The sequence below is a fragment of the Protopterus annectens genome, chromosome 4.part0 (assembly GCF_019279795.1).
Source record: "Protopterus annectens isolate FY-2018-M chromosome 4.part0, PAN1.0, whole genome shotgun sequence".
NCBI classification, from domain to species: domain Eukaryota; kingdom Metazoa; phylum Chordata; order Ceratodontiformes; family Protopteridae; genus Protopterus; species Protopterus annectens.
The window spans coordinates 685,335,371-685,353,646 of NC_056733.1; the positions used below are offsets into that span (position 1 = coordinate 685,335,371).

At 40.6% G+C, this 18,276-nt stretch overlaps 1 protein-coding gene across 3 annotated transcripts in view; it reads left to right on the forward strand.

Moving 5' to 3' along the window:
- Positions 1-18,276, forward strand: part of LOC122799527 (P2X purinoceptor 4-like) — a 1,302,595-nt gene that overhangs the window by 1,096,247 nt on the left and 188,072 nt on the right. The window lies entirely within an intron of this gene.

The following is an 18,276-nucleotide window of genomic DNA, read 5'->3' on the forward strand; positions in this document are numbered from 1 at the left end:
GGATAGTAAGATACAAGCAGTGAAAATGTTTAGCCAATTTAGTCTTATATATGGGTCGGGCATATTTTTATCAACCTGAGATGTTGTGTACTATAACAAAGAATTGAAGGAATTTATCTGAGAGGGAAACAGGGCAAGAGTTTAAGTGGAATACGTTGATCTTTCCAATAGAACAAGGTAGTTTCAGGTTTACCTGATTTGAAGGGATATTTTAGGGCAACACAGATCAGGTTGATATACATAACACAAGCAGAAGGATTCAAAGTGGAAAGGGATGATGGTGAAGCAAGGGGGAAGTTCAAGAAACAGTGTACGCCAGACTTTTCTGTTGCTTGGATTGTTTTGCCAAAGCTGGTAGGTCATGTGATCCCATTGTTTACATTCAGGCATCTTTTGTGGCTGATGGCTCAGATTTTAATAGCTTGGGGCATAGCAAATTACACTTCAGAAAATTCTAAGTTTCCTCCATGTGCTCATTTTCTTTGCACTCCCATGCTGGCAGGAACATTTTTATCATTTGAATTTAAAATGTACTGAAGTAGTGTTTATGCTGTCTTCTTTTCTGTAGCAAAGCGGTTCATTCTTTAAGTTTTCAGGCAGATATAGCATTTTTAAATGTTTCCAGCAGCCCAGTTATTGGGTTTTAGTGCTGATGAATATCTATGCAATGGATGCATATTATAATGTGGTCTGCATCAGTGTTCATTTGCTTTTTTAAATGCTCACTGAGGTTCTTTTACATGCCCCTTTTAGTCTGTTACTGTGGTGGGTCCTGCTGCTATTTGTTATATCAGAAAAGGTCACAACAATGATAGGAGATGTCCTTACACAAGCCGTACAGGAAGAATTACTGCTGATGGTAGGAGCAATAATCGAAATGTGACAAAAATGTGAAAGAGAACACTTATATTATAAGCATTTAATACCAAGTCAGCTGTTAATATGAGGTGTACAGAAAAGACACTCTGTTGTTTCAGACTGATGAGAAATAACCCCTTGTCCTGGTACAGAACACAAACAGTGCTTTATGTTGTGTATCTATAATTTGTCATCTGTAATACCAGTTGTTCTGCTTAGGTACCACCCTGAAAATATTTTAGTTTACACAGGAATGTTCTAGGTGGATTTAGTTTCACTTTGTTACAAAACCTGAATACTCCCCAAAGTTGCTAGAATATGGCTAACACAATACGTTTTCTTATCTTTTTGGCTTCTTTATGCAGCATCGCACATGCATTGCAAATGAGATGAAGCCTAAATCTCACTGCTTATGTGCAACACACATTCATGGAAGATTTAGGATCTGCACAGCTCATGATGTGGCAAGATGGTGGGAATCCAAGGCTTGGATATCTTAATCCTACTCCTGGAAGTTGTGACTAGCAGAGGACTCAGAACACTGACAAGCATCCCAAACCCTGAACATGGAACTGCCAATTTCCCCCAAAAGAAGGATACAGTAGAATTGTATTCAGTCTCAAACTATAAATTAGGCATTGGAACTAGATGCACACAGAGAGGTGTACGGATAGATATCTCAGAAGGACATGTCACAATCAGAAAGTGTCAGCACCAGGGACCTCAATCACTGCTGATGCCAATGTCAGGAGTTGTGACTTTGTGAAAATGCTTCACCAGACTCAGTACCCTATAGCCCTATGAGATCTGACCATGATGGAAGTATTTCCTCTGGTCTTAAATTCTCTTCATGCCTTTTCTCAACAAGTTTTTCCTTTGGTGACTTTTCAACTGCAGAAGCTGTGGATAATGCTATGGCAGTCCTAGGCAAGGCATATAACTTTTCTTTATTAGGGTAGTCCTGGAATGGTTTAGTTTTTCACATTACAGCCTTCTTATTGAACTAAACAATGGGGACAAGAGGCTATAGAGGCTGCATTGTGTCTCATCACCAGAGAAAAACAAAGTCACTGAATGTGGAAGTTTGTGTAATTTGCTTTCCACAAATAATGCATGTATTATTTTTCTTGGCAAACTTGAACAGAACAACTGCTAGCACTGCAGCTGTGCAAACATATATAGTAAAACAAAAACAATGAACAAAGACTCACAGCCAAGGTATTAGGTGCTCAACAAACTTTAATTACCATGATTAAAACAAAAAAAAATCAAGGAAGAATAACAATACCATTACGCTAGTACAATAAGCGCTTTCGTCTTGGACTTTGCCAAAATTTCATCAGATTAAAAACCATCCATAAAACTGAGATTAATATAGTACATATTTTTACATTACAATCAATAATCTTTTTCTTTCATAGCACACCTTCAAAAATAAACCAGGAATAGTCCTTCCTACTCCTGATTCTAATTGTCCAATTGAATTCCACCAGTAAGCAAACCTACCAATAAAATATGTAATATTACGTTCTTAAAAACCAGATTAAAAAACAGACCTATTTAAAATTTGATTGCAAGATAAAACTATGATTCAATCAACATAACCTATTACACACAAATAATTATCTGCGTAAGGCTTTTAGTTTAAGCATACAAGCAGTAGATGTCTGATCATTTAATCCTAGGTAATTTGGTTGCATTCAACAGAAGCTGCCAATAGAGTTCTCCATTTCAAGATGCACCACCCATGGTACACCCCTCCCATTTCTTGCTAATTTTCTCCAAAATAATACATTTAAACCAATGGTTTTGATTAAATAATACATGCTTAGCAAGAGCATTTTCTGTTCTAATTCTTTTTATATTGTAATAATGTTCATAAATGCACTCCTTTAACATAAACTCAGTTTTCTTATATAATATGTTCCACAAAGTTGGCAAAGAGCCGCATACACCATGCCTCTTGTTTCAGTCATACCTATGCCTTAGGGCTATTTTTTATCCCCAACTCAGTTTTATCACAAGTAAGAACATATTTGCAATAATTAGTGTCAACAACTTCTCATACCATGAATCATTGTTCCATGTTTTTTCTAGTATTGATTTTGAACACATTCCTTATTTGTAAACAAATCTAGGAAAATCTTCCAGCTTATTTCTAATATTGCCATCCTCCTTGAGAATAGCCCAATTTTTGTACATAATTTGCTTTATCTTGTTACATTCTAAACCACAGATGATAATACATGCACATCCAATGCACTCATTATTTAGTGCCCCGTTGCTTCTCAGATATTACTGGACTATTTTTAGCATGCAAAATGAGTCCAAACTAGCCAATGGACCTCTTGCAAATAATTCATTTTTAGATTCCAAAATAGTCTAGAGGTGACCTCTTTTTAGGAACATATTAGTCAAAGTATCACATTCTTCCAAAAACACTTAATCCTTTGACACCACACGGGCAGCTCTAACGAACTGACCCTTTACCACTGACTTTTTTTGCGAGAGAGGGTGTGCGCTAGAGAAATGCAACAGATTTTAATATGTTGATGTTCTATAAATCCATGCTATATATTCATGGCCAACCACATCTTTCTGTAGTAACGCATCTAAATAAGGAATCTTTGAAAGGTCTGCATGTAACATAAATTTCAAAAACCCAGTGGTTTGGTTTATATATTCAAGGAAGTGTGACAGTTCTTTCTCGCCTTCCTTCCAAACCAAGAATAGATCATCAGAGTAATTGGTATACATTCTAAAACGTCTTTGAAGGCACTTTCCAACACAGTGTTTTCCCAATAGGCCTTAATTATTTTTTTGAAAAGGGCACCACAACTGGAACGCATTGCCACCCCTTTAACCACTTAGTACCCTACCGGTTCGAGTACCTTTATTCAAATAAGTGTTTTCCAATTGTATTTTTTTTTTTTTTTAACTTTAAACAATGTATAGCCATTTCTTCTCAATTCATGTTTAGTGTCTTGCTCACTGTTGGCCATTATTACAAAATTAAAGTTTTTATGCACCCACTCATTCCAGGTAAGAAGGCTCACATTAATATTTACAGCCAGAACAACTCTGTTAAAAGTATTTAACCCAGTGCTCCCAGGAGAGTTTACAGTCTGTCATATCCGGTGCATGGCTGTCTTAAGACCCCCTCGTCTGTCTGATTCAAGCTGGTGTTCGTCTCTGCCCTTGAGTGATAGAATCCAACCTCTGGGAAAGTAGTTGTACCAGGCTTGTAAGTTCCCCAATGTTACGTTGAAGGTTTTCAAAGTCCATTTGTGTGTATAGTGGTTGTGAAGTACCAATACCTTCCAAGCCCATGACGCTCATCAAAAAAAACAACCATGAAATACTCCACTCAAACGTTTGTTCTTTTGAGTGGAGTATATAGTAAAAACACTTTCCACAGAGAACTTATCTGCTCTTTCAGGAAGTGAGGTCAGTCTAGATAAACTCTCATCACTAGCCAACAATGGGAGGCAATATGTTCACGAATTGCAGTAAAAATGGCACTGACATATATCTTTCATATACCAGAGGTGCACATCAGTACAGGTGGAATTTTGCCCACCCAGGTAGAAGGGTAGTAAGCTTTGGAACTCAGGCTGAACATCTGTCTCTAACAAAAGTTCAGTTTGTGATTACTGCAGCAACAGTGAACCTTATGGTGACCAGCACTAGTTCACATATCTACAGATCTTTGGGATGCATAAGGAAATTGGAGACCCTGGTGTATCAAACATGGACACAAGAAGTGCATGCAGACTACAGTGTTCCAACTACTATGGAGACGCACAGTAAATGTCCAGAGGTTAATTCCATGGATTCATCTACCTCAGGGAAGAGTACTTCACAGTTATAAACAGAAATATGTTTGCAATGAAGGTTCTACACACAACAGATTGTCAGCACTATAGTAGTGGTCCATAGTTTCCTCCATTATGATTCAAATATTTAATAAAATGTGGCATTCTTACAGTTTTTGGTCGGTTCTTGGTTTTTGTCCATAAAGTATAGTGTCACCGAAGTACCTAGAGGTTCATAGTTTAACACTAGGCTGTCGATTTGGTGGACCCTTTGTAGCCTAGCCACAAGATTCCAATTAGAGTTTAACATTAAATGTGGTTATAACCCTTTCCATAAAGGCTTGAGTGGCCAGACCAGAGTAGTATTTACAACTGTCCATTCATTTGTCCAGGTTGTACATAAAAAAAGTCAGGAAGCAACTCTGCTGTACTTCCAAGGGGAGGTCTGTTCCATTAAAGAAAGATTCTTCAAGACATCAATCTCACTAACTGGTCCTGTTTATGTTTTGGTGGAAGTTTAGATCTTTTGACTGGGTGATTAGGATATTATCATTGTGAATGTGTAACAGGTCACACAGGATCTGATTCACTGAGTGTCTGTATGCTAAATAGAGGTTTTCTCTTAGACTGACTTAACTCAGAGGAATTTCTTTTAATTTCCATAGTAAGGAAACACTGCAGCCTCTTGAGCTGGGTTATATGCCTAGTCAAGTACATACTAAAAGGGGCATTATTATTTATTTATTTATTACTTTACCGGGTAGTGTCCGACTCGGCCGGGGGCCCGTTTTCAGTGGAGACCCAGGGAGAAAAGCTCCACAGGATTACAGAAAAGATATTTTTGCAACAGAATACAATGCAGGCAGTAGTACAATATAGTCAATAGAGCAATATAAGCAATAGTACAAAAAACAGCAATTGCTCAATACAAGTAGTGGAATAATTTCTATGTAAACAGATGATAGGAGTAATGCTGAGAACAGTAGCAGAAGAGGGCTAATCATTATCCTGGAGAGTAGCAAGAGCATAGCCAATGATTAGTCAGGTGTCCCTTTAGGAGTGATTTGAACTGATTGAGGTTAGGGTTTTTTTGTTATCTCTGGAAGAGTGTTCCAGAGTTTGGCTATCTTGTGAGAATAGAGGGAGTGGCCATGACTGTTGTGGGAGTTGGCAACCTTGAGTAACAATTTGTTAGAAGATCTAAGAGCTCTAAGATTTTTACTAGGCTGGACTATGTAGGAGATCACAGGGCAGTTGCTGGGGTAATAGATAATTCTGTGGGTTAAGGTTAGCTGATTAAATAATAAAAGGTTGGGGAGCTCTAGCCAGTCTAACTGTGAGAGCTGCACAGTGGTGCGATCTGTATGGATGATTAGCATATTTGGCAATCTTGTAGCATGCAAGGTTGTTGAGGTCTGATTTTTCTAAGGTTTGTGAATATAAGTGAACCGTACAGGAGAGAGGATAGCAGGTGTGTGCAAGCAGTGACAAATCTGGCATTGGGAGTTAAGGTTTGGCCTTGTATAGGGTGCCAAGTTTTATGTGGACATTTTTGATAGTTTGTGCAATATGTATATCAAATTTGAGGTTATTATTTATGGTAACACCTAAAAGTTTAGTGTGGTTAGTGGGGACTATCTTGCTACCATTTGCAGAGGTAATAGAGAAAGGGGGCATGAAAGATTTTGTTTTTTTGTTACTGATTACTGTCTGATATATTGGGAGCAGAGGGGAATGACTACTTCCTAGGATTTAAAAGATATATCCCTAGTGATTATATGTAAGGATTTCCTAAAAACAGTTGACACATGATGGTCAATGGATAATTCCTTGTCAAATAAAAATGCCCAAGTCCCTAATCACAGTCAACTTTAAGGGAGTATAACCTGTATGATGCATTGGTGCCCGGGTTTGTCAAAGGACACAATGCTGCATTTCTTGGCATTTGATTTCAGTCCATGGTCCAAAGATCACTTGTTAGTCTACATTAGGCCCTTCAGGTGATTCTGAAGGTCAAATGGAGAATTTATGACAGGTCTATGTTGCAGTCATAAACTGTCAGCCTTGATATCAGACATGTAGACATGAAAGGTGAGTGGTCCTAGTACCAGCCCCTGAGGACACTTCTGGTAACTACTTTTTTGTTGAGAGTGTACCTCTAATAGACTGGATTGTGTCAGTAAGCCAGTTTGCTATCAAGCGAGTAATGTAGGGAGTTCCTTTTAATCAGATTAGTTTATAAATAATGCCAGAATGTAAAATGGTGTCATAGGACTTGGCCAAGTTCAAGTATGCAGTGTCCACTAGGTTTAGGAGTCCGGATCTACCTTCAACAAATCTAAACTGGCCTGGGTCCAAGATCTGAAGATTTTGCTTACATCCTTCTTAAGTTTCATAAGGATGTAGCTGATAGGTCTACATCTGCCTGGGTTAGTCATGAGTCCCTCTTTACAGATGGGATGACCACAGCAGTTCTCCATACCTCTGACATGAATCCATAGAAGAGACAGATAATGAATAGACTTGGTTACTGCTCTGCCATTGTTGTTTAGTGTTGACAAAAAGACAGTCTGGCATGTGTTGTTTACATTTTAGTTAACGGGTTGGAGCACTGATCACAGAGTGATCAACTGCCAGCTCAGTCCAAGTTACAATCACATCACATTGTAGCAATAAAAAGCAACAAACAATATGTATCAAAAGCAGCATAATAAACAAGATATTCTAACAGAAAGCAACAAACAAATGTCAATACTAGAACGGATATGACTAATAATGCATGGGCATGAATGCAAAAAAGCAGTAAAAGATGTTCAAGAAAAGTAAATTTGGGCTCATGGAGATGTATTTTTTAAGCTTTGAGGACAGCACATAGGGCTTGCTTGGGAGAGATTAGGAGGGAGTGGTGTAGGCATGCTATTGTGCTTTGGAAACTCTGGGAGAGATTGGGAGTAAAGTTTGGACTGCATTTGTCTGCAAGTATGTTGGCTATATCTTTAGGAGATAAGTAGGTGGTGTTTTGATTAGCTCAAAGCACTACTGAGTAATACTTTTAATGTTTTTGACACAGTTGAAGAGTTTGCATTCAGCCTTAATATGGGTGGCAATTCTCAAACTGTTATTTTTGGAGGATTTGGATTTGCTTCCAGGTTCTTTGCTGATTATTTTTTTTGAGTTTCCCTGTAGCTGAGGATTTAAGTCTGCTCTTACTAGCTATGAGTTTCTTTCACTTATTTTATAGTTTATTTATACTGGCATTCCACCCAGTGGGTGTGTTCTTGAATTTGGTACTGTAGTCATGCTTTATAGGGACCAACGCCTCAATGCCAACTTGGAGGTGTACATAGCACTTACTCGTGAATATGACAGTGAGTGAAGCGGGTCATCAGGGTAAGTAGGGTTTTCTATAGGGTCATCAGTAAGCTGAAGAAGATTTGTCTTGGAGGAGTGTTTGAAGAAAAAGGTGTTTCAGTGAGACCGGTCTGACACTTAAACTTAAGTGTCACTGCACAGTGATGAGATTTGACCTGTGATTTGGTAACTATGGGAGTAGAGTATGGTGGGGCTCTACCGGTGAGAACCAGATCCAACATTTTTGAGCCCCTCCTTCAGATTGACTAATTGGTCTGAGGACATGATATTAATGACATCCAGGAATCTTTGAACATAGTTTTTCATGGTGGTGTAGGTCCCATGATTAATGGGACCGTTGAAGTTACCTAGTACTGAGTTCCATAGTAAGGGATGCCAGTTTGTTTAGATATGGCTTATGCTCTGCATGTATCATGAAGGGGGTCCAGTAGTTGCCTATGACGTGATACTGGGTGTTGTTTATATTGAGGAAAATGTGGAGGAGTTCAAGGTCATTGTTATACATTATGAGTCCAGAGGTAAAGTATACACGCCCTCCAAGTACAGTGTCAAATTCAATACTGGGCCTGAAGGAGTGGTAGACATTAAAAATCTACACTGCAGGGGTACTTTAACCTTTCTGAAACTGTTTCAGTAACAAAGCATATGTTTATTTTCAGTTGATAAAATGCCTGTAAGGAATGCACCTTTTTATTAAGGTGTGTAAGGCTTCTACCATTGAGCAGTGCTGCCTTTATATGACTTTATTATGGCTGGCTATTAGGTAATTTAAGGAGACCAGACCTTGCCTAAACAGGCACTACTGGGGAAGAAAATAATTTTGTCATCATTCAGAAGACATAAGGGAAAGAGGTGCAGGTCATCCCATGCAAAACAGCCTCTATCAGACTTCTCCTCCCAGGTTGATGTATGTATTGAATCCTCATCCAATGGCACCAGTCACTAAGCCAGTAATTATCTTTTGTTTGCATTAAGGCATCATTCTTAGGGATGGTAGGACACTACTCAATAGTAGTTTCACATCTATTTCAGAATCCCATTCTGAGAGTTCAGTCATGTCCCTCTTCATATGATCCAAGGAGGTGAGTCTCAAGACATTCACTCCCACGTGAGTAATGCCCAGAACATATGTGTACCTGGGAAGAAGGGACTTGAAGGCCCTAGTGATATTGCAAATTCTTGCACCTGAGAGGCAGCTGACCATTGCTCTCTATTTGCTCATCCTGGTGAGTAGTGCATCTGTATCCCTAACTATAGAGTCAGCCATGACCAAGAAGTTGTCAGAAGTACTAGATTGGTGTTGCTGCCTTAAAGGCTTCTGCATACTAGCTGTGTGACACTTTTTCTTTGTTGTATTTTCTGTAGTGTCAGAATGTGATGTATTGTTGTTTATGACCTTTTGATGATGGGTAGTAGGAGATAGATTTGAGGGTTTAGGCTAATTTTTGATTTAGAAGTTCTAGAGGGCTTGGATAGAGATTTATTTAATGCCATCACTGTTAAACAGTTTTGTGGTGATGGTCTGGATATTCAGTAATCTAGAGCCAATGCTCTGTGGATATTCAATAGCTACAAGTGGAGTAAGATGGTGTTTTACTCAATTCATGCTCCTGAGTGAGGGCCATCTCCAGTTTCGTTAAGTAAGTACAGCTCTCACACAAAGTTCTTTAGGTTAAGTAGGACTTTGTTTTCAGTGACTCTGTTGCAGTTCTTACATTTGCTTTGAACTCCATGTGCTATAGGGCTGGCAATAGAAGGGGGTTATAGTTTATTTCTCCATGGTGACCAGTGCTGCCATGTGATATCGTTTTGAGGAAGTAAGGAGAGTTGCTGTTCCATACAGCTAACAGGAGTAGAAAGCAAGTTGGTGCAAGTACGCTGGGGTTCATAGCCAAGTACTAGGCAAGCTGCCCTTGCAGGCCATTTTAAGCCTGGCCAATTTGCCTTTTTGTGCTTGAAATCTATCCCATTTGGTAAGAGATTGGCCCTTATCACATGGTTGATAATTCTATATTACCTCAATAAGAATAACTGGAAATCAAGTCATAGATAATTTAAGAGGACCCATGCTTTGGATAAAGCATTTTGAGGCTCTGTCCATTAGCAGTACTGGGGGCAGTCAGGTGGAAAGTTTGGAGTTTCCCCTCCATAGATCTGAGTTGCACTTGAAAATGGACAGGGATGAACTTTGTTTTATGTGGATAGGGAGTCTGTTCCACAGCATCAATATCCTCTGCAAAATATGGCTGTCCCTCCAAACCAGTCTGTTAATGTTGCAGAAGAGTTTTAGATAAGAGTTTTAGATACCTAGACAAAGTATTTCTGATAACTTTTGGTTGCTAATGTACAGTAAATCCCTCAGTTATGGGTGTGATGCCCATGCCCTGGCCCAGCAATCAAGGAGCCTCAATCCTCACCACTAACACCAGTGAGGGCCATCTCATATAGGGGGTAAAGATAACAAATACCCACAATAAAGTGCAATTCCCCTTAAGAGCACACAGAGATCACAGTCAGTCTATGGCTGGTCACTCCCTTGCTTTCCAGGTCACCAATAAGACTCCCCACTGGCACAGCTATAGGGTCCAGATCTCGGCAAGCTAAAATCTCCAGCACCCTCTCTGTCCAGCCAGTGCTTCGTGTCCTTGCCCAAGTAGCTGACACGCACACACTTTGAGATAAGAGTTTATACAACCACACAAACACTCCTGGGGAAGGTTGGCACTGGGGAAGGTTGGCACAGGTTCTCCAGCTGTGTCCCTTTTACCCAGGACTATATGGTAGAAATCATTGCCACCACCCAGCTAATATTTATCAGCTACTCAAAGGCCCTTTAAAAGGGTGTCCAATTATTACTGTGCAATATTATTATTCAATTGGTAGTATCGCCCAGGGCTAAAGCTGTAGGAGTGGCTTTGTACAATTTTACCAAAGGCATGCATGTACTCTTAAGAGCTTAAATTATCACCACACAAAACCACCACAGTTGAAAGGTTTTAAAATATTTAATAATGAATAAAAACACAAGACAATACTTCTTACTACACAGTGCTAGTCAAGAGTTCAGAGATCACAGAGAAATACTTAAAATAATTCAGTAGTGCAGTTCTGACATCACAGAAAAACACTTTGTCTAATCTTTCTAGTTTCTAGCTATTTCTAAGAGAAAACACAAGTCTAATATAACTTACATATAGAGCAAGACGGTGCTGAGTTGGATGGTCAAGACAAAAATGCTTAAAGCTCTCTGATTCTCTGTTTTTAAAATCACATTCCTGGTTCCCATTGCATCATTCTTCACACTTCCCTGGGTTCCCAGGCTAACAGAAACTACATTTACATTCTTAACATCTCCTTGTGTTATCTTGCAGCTGGTCAGGAAGCAGAGCAATAAAAATACATTTGCATGTTTAAATCTAGCAATTTAACTCTTGGCTAAAACAATAGAAAGAATGTCTTCATCTAGACCGGCTGGAGCCGACTTTAGATCAGAGGGTCATAAAATATTTCATTTGGTCAGCAGAGAGCACTGTTACATTTTTTTGCAGTTCCACATCTAACAGCAGTTTTTCATTTAAGACAACAAGCCTGTGCCTTACATTAATATTTACGAATTATAGATTTATCTATAAAATTCTATCTAGCTAGGCTGTTGTATTTAATGCTTACAGCACACAGAGCTATACTGAGCATAAAGGCATGGTAGTTGTACTTCCATAGTGAGTATTGCACCCAAGAAAATTCTGTGTCCTTCATTTTACTGGAAATACACCCTCTTCCAACTGTTGAGTTAATAATCCACTGTAATTCACGGCTCACAGATAGAATGCAGATAATTAAATAGGGGATGTTACCTCCACAAAGAGACCAGTCATCAGTAGATTCCCCTAGAATAGTTAAATTGCTAGATACACACCTTGGCAGGAAATCAGAACAAACAGATGTTTAACAAATGGAGAAAATTTCTAGTTAATACCTTACACGCAGTGAAATAACTAGGAAACATTTACAAACTGTGTGACAGTATAAACCTTATTTATCAGGCCCTGTGAAGCAGACAGTTTTAGTACAACCATGCAGATTAGTTTATAGCTATAAAATACAGTAAAAAGTATGCAGCAGACAAAAAGTGCTATAAATATCTAGAATAAGCAATAACTAGTAAAAATAAGCAAAAAAAGAAAACTGGATACATATTGTTATATATTACAGATCAGAGTTTTGGTGAGTGCCCCCCCCCCCCTTTTAGCTCTGTGTGAAATGGCAGAAACACAAGGTAACTTAAGTAACAGAAGGTTGAAACCTGAAACAACTTTCAAAAAAATAGCTTGAAAGAACCAATGAGATGCTTACTCCAAGCCGTAGACCAGGCAACCCTACCAGACAATGACCATAAACACTATACTCTCACTGAAGTGGAAAATGGCTTTTGCTAAACTAAGATGGCCTGGAAAATGTGCTTAGAACACACAGCCTCTGCAAACAACTAGGCCCAGAAACACAATCCTGAATATGGACACTTCTACAGCTACTACCTATACTATTTTAGGCAGGAAACACTACAAAAATGTTTATCACAGCAGAAAAACAAGAGTGAACCACTAAATGAAGGTTTTAAACAGGTAAAGGAGCCAAAGGGACTCTAGAGAATGCTTTGAACTGCAAACAATTCTGTTATGATACTCACATTGGCAGGAAATCAGAACAAACATACAGATATTTAACAAATGGAATTTCCAGTTAATGAATATGGACAATGCTACACTAACTACCTACTCTATTTTAGACAGAAAACACTGCACAAATGTGTATCACAGCAGAAAAACATCAGTGAGCCATTAAATGAAAGTCTTAAACCAATAAAGGGGCAAGGAGAGACTAAAGAATGGTTTTAACTGCAAAAAAAAAAACAGTTCTATGATACACACCTTGGCAGCAAATCAGAACAAACAAAAGCAGATGTTTAACAAATTGAGAACATTTCCAGTTAATACCTTACACAATGAAACTAGCTAGAAAAGATTTACAAATTATGATAGTAAAAACCTTATTTATCAGGTCCTGTGAGGCAGGCAATTTTAGTACAACCATGCAGATTAGTTTATACCTATAAAATACAGTTAAAAAGTTTGCATCTGCCATTCGTTCAGCCATAGAGTTTTGCTTGAGAGAAAAAAGATGATTTTCAGAGGTTTGCTGAAGACCTTCACAGAGGCAATTTGAAGGTCAGGGTACTTCAAAATTGTCAAAATCCCCATCTTCCAGATCCGAGAAGTCTGGAAAAAGGTCATCCTCTTCCAGTGTTCATTCGGAGCCATCAAAAATATTTTCTAAAGTGTCGTCTTCAGATCCAAAGACTGTTGGGCCCAAAAATCCTACTACCTCGGCTCCTTCTTTGGTTTCGGAGCTGATGGTTTCACCTACGGAGCCAGTCCCCAGAATTGGAGCCAGTTTCTCCTACTTTGAAGATCCCCTTTGCTTCATTCTGCTAGATCTCCTACTCCCTCCTTTAGATCCTCCAGGAGCCTTTCTGATGATGATGTGGATTGTGTGGTGTGGAGGCTATTAAGGACACTGGTGCTGGCCAAACTGTTGGCTCCAACCCAGAGGGATTTGCAACAGACCAAGACTTACCCCTTCACCATCTATTCCTCCTTCGATCCGATCTGGGACCCTGGAGCCAGTGTGTCTGGAACTGATTGTAGTGGAACCATCGAACACGAGACCTACACCAGGATCTTTGGGCCCAACTACCTTTCCGACATGCTGTGTTCCATCTGAACTCGAAGTGTCTTGGAGCTGATGCGCTCCAGTCGGGTCCATGGAGTAGAGTCTGATTGGACAGTTGTCTGATCCAAACTTGCCTCTCGGGGCTTCAGCACGGGTGAGCTCTGCACCTACATTGGCCTCTGAGCCAACCCTCGTGGTTCTGGGGATGCCTTCTGGCTCTTCAGAGCCAGAGGTTTCCTTGAATCAGGGGTTGGGGGCTTTCGAGGTGATGAGGAGAGTGCCATCTCCACTGGCTGCTCCACTCTCAGGTCCAGTCATTCTTCCCCCAAAGGCACAGGTGTCTGTCTCGGCACCACTGCATCCACAGACTTAGAGACCCTAGGCTTCAGGATGCCCCATTGGGTGAACACCTCTCTTCCAAAGCCTCTCCAGAATACCTTTCTGAAGAGGTCCCTCATAAGAGACTATGTAAAAGGAAGCATTTAGACTCCCCAGTGGAGTCCATCACAGCCAGTAGAGACCTTGATGAGTCAGAAGGGTCCCCACGGTTGCCTTCTGAGGATGTCTCCTTCGCAGACATCCTGGAAATACTTAAGCAGAGAGGTGTCTGGAAGGCCATCAACCCTTCTGAGAAGTCTGTATACCTGAAGGCTTTTGGGTCTCACCCTTCGGCCACTTGGGTGTCTCCGCCTTTCGATGAACTGATGGACCTAGTTTGTCGAAAGGCATGGGAGTCTCCAGACTCATTGGAGCCTGTTCCCCAGAAGCAAGATAAATTCATTACATCCCCCCCAGATAAGATTTTTCTTATGAAAAGTATCCCAGTAGATGCTATGGTGGTGGCGGCAGCCACCAAAAAGGAACTTTCAGAGATGTCCTAGTCTGTCCATCCACCAAACAAGGAGTCTTGTACAATGGACTGATACAGAAAGTGCACATTTTCTTCAGCGAGCATTGCACTCAGGTCACTGAATTATCTCACCCACTTTACCAAACTTCAGAGAGATCTCCTGAAAGAACTAGGAGATACCTCTTCAGCTACTGAACTCTTGGAGATTATCAGTAAAGGTTTCCTCTCAGCTCTCCACCTTAAAGTCAGTGGTCAACTCCTCCATGAGGCTCATTTCTTATGCAGTAGATGGAGAAAGTAGGGCAGTGGATTCAGGCATTTACCCAAGGAGACATTCCTGGAAGTGCCTGTGTGACTTTGCAGAGCCCTTTGTCATCTTTTATTAATGCCCCTTTTAATGGCTCATCCTTGTTCAGGCCAAACGTCAAAGACACACCAACCAGGTGTGAGCAAGAAGAAAATACTCTCTCTGCCATAGGAGTCTGTTTTTCCCTACCTTCTAGACCTTACCCAAAAGTCCAAAAGGGAGGAAAAATGTGGTTCCAAAAATCCCAGAGAACTTTTCAGGACACACGTGGTGATTCTTCCTCAGCGGCAGAGGGGGAAGCAGTAATGGAAGACACTGACCACGTGACAGAGGGGGAGTCCTCAGAATCAGGGTGACAGGGAATCATTCCATGGTAAGCCATTTCAGCTCTCCTGAAAGGGGGCCTGTCTGTCCATCTCTGGAGGCAGTTGGAGGTTGCTTATTTTTGTACCCAGAAGCCTGGCTAAAAATAAAAGACAAGTGGGCACAAAGCATCGTATCTGGAGGCTACTATGTATGCTTTTGCTTCCCCATCCCAAACACAAAGAACATCTCTGATGTTCCATCCAGTCAAAGGGAACAGGCAATTCTAGAAATACAAAAGTTGCTAGACAAAAGGAGTCATCCAAACAGTCACCACAGACCAAATAGGATCCGGAACTTACTCAAGGTTCTTTTTTAGTTCCAAAGAAAACAGGGAACTGGAGATCCATCCTGAATCTCAGCAGATTAATCAAATCAGTAAAAAAAAAGCAAAGTTCCAGATGGTAGCACTAAAGTCAATATTTCCTTTTCTGGGAAAAGATGATTGGATGTGCTCTATAGGCCTCCAGGATGCGTACTACTACATAAAAATGGACAGGCGATCCAGGAGTCATTTACACTTTTAGCTAGGAGCCAGTCACTACCAGTTTTGAGCTCTGCCCTTTGATCTCACTACAGCCCCCAGTGTTCACCAAGTGTATAGCAGTAGTCACGGCTCACTTTAGACACCTAGGATTCAGAGTGTTTCCATACCTAGATGACTGGCTCCTAACCGCCACCACCAAGCATCTACTAACAAAAGTGAGAGACACCACCTTGCAGCTCTGCTCTCTCCTTGGTATCGGTATAAATTACAAAAAAATCTGCCTTGTTGCCATCTCAGCATATCATTTTTATAGAAGCAGATCTAGATGCAACAAAAATGATGGCAAAACTTCCCCCCAAAAGAGTTCAAGTGCTATGACATCAGGTCATAAACCTACTTCCAAGAAAAAGGTACAAGCAAGAATAGTCCTAAAAGTCTTGGGGACCATGGCAGCAGCAATAAACTTGGTTCCATTAGCATACCTGCTTATGACAATTCTGCAGTGGCTACTGTTCGCTCAGTGCAGGAACTACCCATGTCCCACCAAATCATAATAGAATCTTGCAAGAAAGAACTTTGTTGGTGGCTTCACTCCATTCATGTGACATTAGGTCGACCCTTTGTTCTTCCACAGCCTTTAGCCAAAGTGACCACGGACGCTTCCCAGATAGGGTTGGGGGGCATTATCTGGGAAAGACAGTCCAAGGCACTTGGCAGGATCTCGAGGCCCATTTGCACATCAGTGTCCTAGAGATGAGAGCAGTGCTTCTAGCATTGCAAGCATTCCAAGACTGTCTTCCACTAGGAACTATTGCAATACAGACAGACATGTCAATTGTGTGGTACATAAACAGGGAAGGGCCAGGTCTTACGCCCTTTGCCGGGAAGCCCTCAGAGTATGGCAGTGGGTGAAGACATCCCAATGTTTTCTGACAGTAATGCACATCCCAGGGAAATCCAACGTGATAGCAGACAAACTCAGCAGAGCGATTCTGATGTCTCATGAGTGGTCCCTAAAACAAGAAGTAGCGGAGATGATTTTCTATAAATGGGGCCAGCCTTGCTGCAACCTTTTTGCCACGTCCATGAATGCCAAATGCAGCAGCTATCTTGCCCTTATACCCCCTGCGGGGGAGTCACCAAGGAATGCACTTGTTCACGATTGGCCCTTGGGTCTCCTCTATGCCTTTCCTTCCTTTCTGTTGATACCCAAAGTTTTTCAGAAAGCCGATTCCTTTGGAAGGAATTTGATACTCATCTTCTCTTGCTGGTCTCATCAGATCTGGTTCCCCTTCCTTTGGCCTCATCTTCAGCAGGAGCCTTGGATTCAGGACCCAGTTCTGGACCTTCTGATTCATGCATCAGGGATGCTCCACCCCTCCCTTCAGTCCCTCAAATTGGCAGCTTGGCTGCTCCGATTCCAAACATAGCCAGGCTCCCTAACCTCTCCCCATCAGTCAAACATATTTTGATCTTGTCTCATAAGGTTTCAACGAGGAAGTTATATGCCAGCAAATGGAAGAGATTTTCTTCTTGGGCCTTGAATAACCACGTTGATCCCTTCTCTGCCCCTATACCTTCCATTCTTGAGTTCTTGGCAAAGCTATTTAATGAGAGCGCAGCTGCAGCTACTATTCAAGTTTAGTTAGCAGCAATATCTAAATTCCACATAGGTGAATTGGGGCCAAATGTGATGTCCCACAGACTTTGCAAGGCTTTTGTTTTATCCCATTTGATTCTTCCCCCTTTTGAACCTGCATCATCCTATGATCTAAAGTTTCTAAACTGGAAGGCAATCCTTTTGATAGCCATCACTTCTGCTAGAAGAGTCTGAGCTACAGGCATTGTCAATAAAGCCCCCCTACATGCTTTTCCAGAAAGACAGAGTATCCCTATGAACAAACCCATCCTTTCTACCCAACATTTGCTCAGAATCTAATTTGAACCAATCCATAGACCTACCAGTTTTTCCCCCAGCTATGGCACCAAGGCATAATATATAGATGTACATAGGCAATTACGCTTCTGCTTACATAAGACAAAAAATTTCAGAAAATCTGAACAATTATTTGCATCATTTTCAGACTACAAGAAAGGTCCTCCTGTATCAAAAGTCACACTTTCAAAATGGCTATCAGATTGCATTACCTTTATTTACAATTCTCGAAACAAAAGAATTTCCCAAAAAAGTAAAAGGTTATTCTACAAGAGCCATAGCAACCTCCTCTGTCTTGGATGAGATTACCAGTTGATACCATTTGTGCTGCAGCAACATGGGCAAGACCTCATACCTTTATCACTAATTACAAAGTGCATTTTGGCCTCCAGGAATAGGGCCTCTTTTGAGTCCACTGTTCTGAAGAATATTCTCTCGTGAGCCACCCAAGAAATACGGTGAAGGGACGCTGTACCAGCCATTTAAGAATGAAGGGTAAGATAGGACAACATCACATAAAGAAGTTATGTACTTACCATAACTTTCCATGTGTGTTGT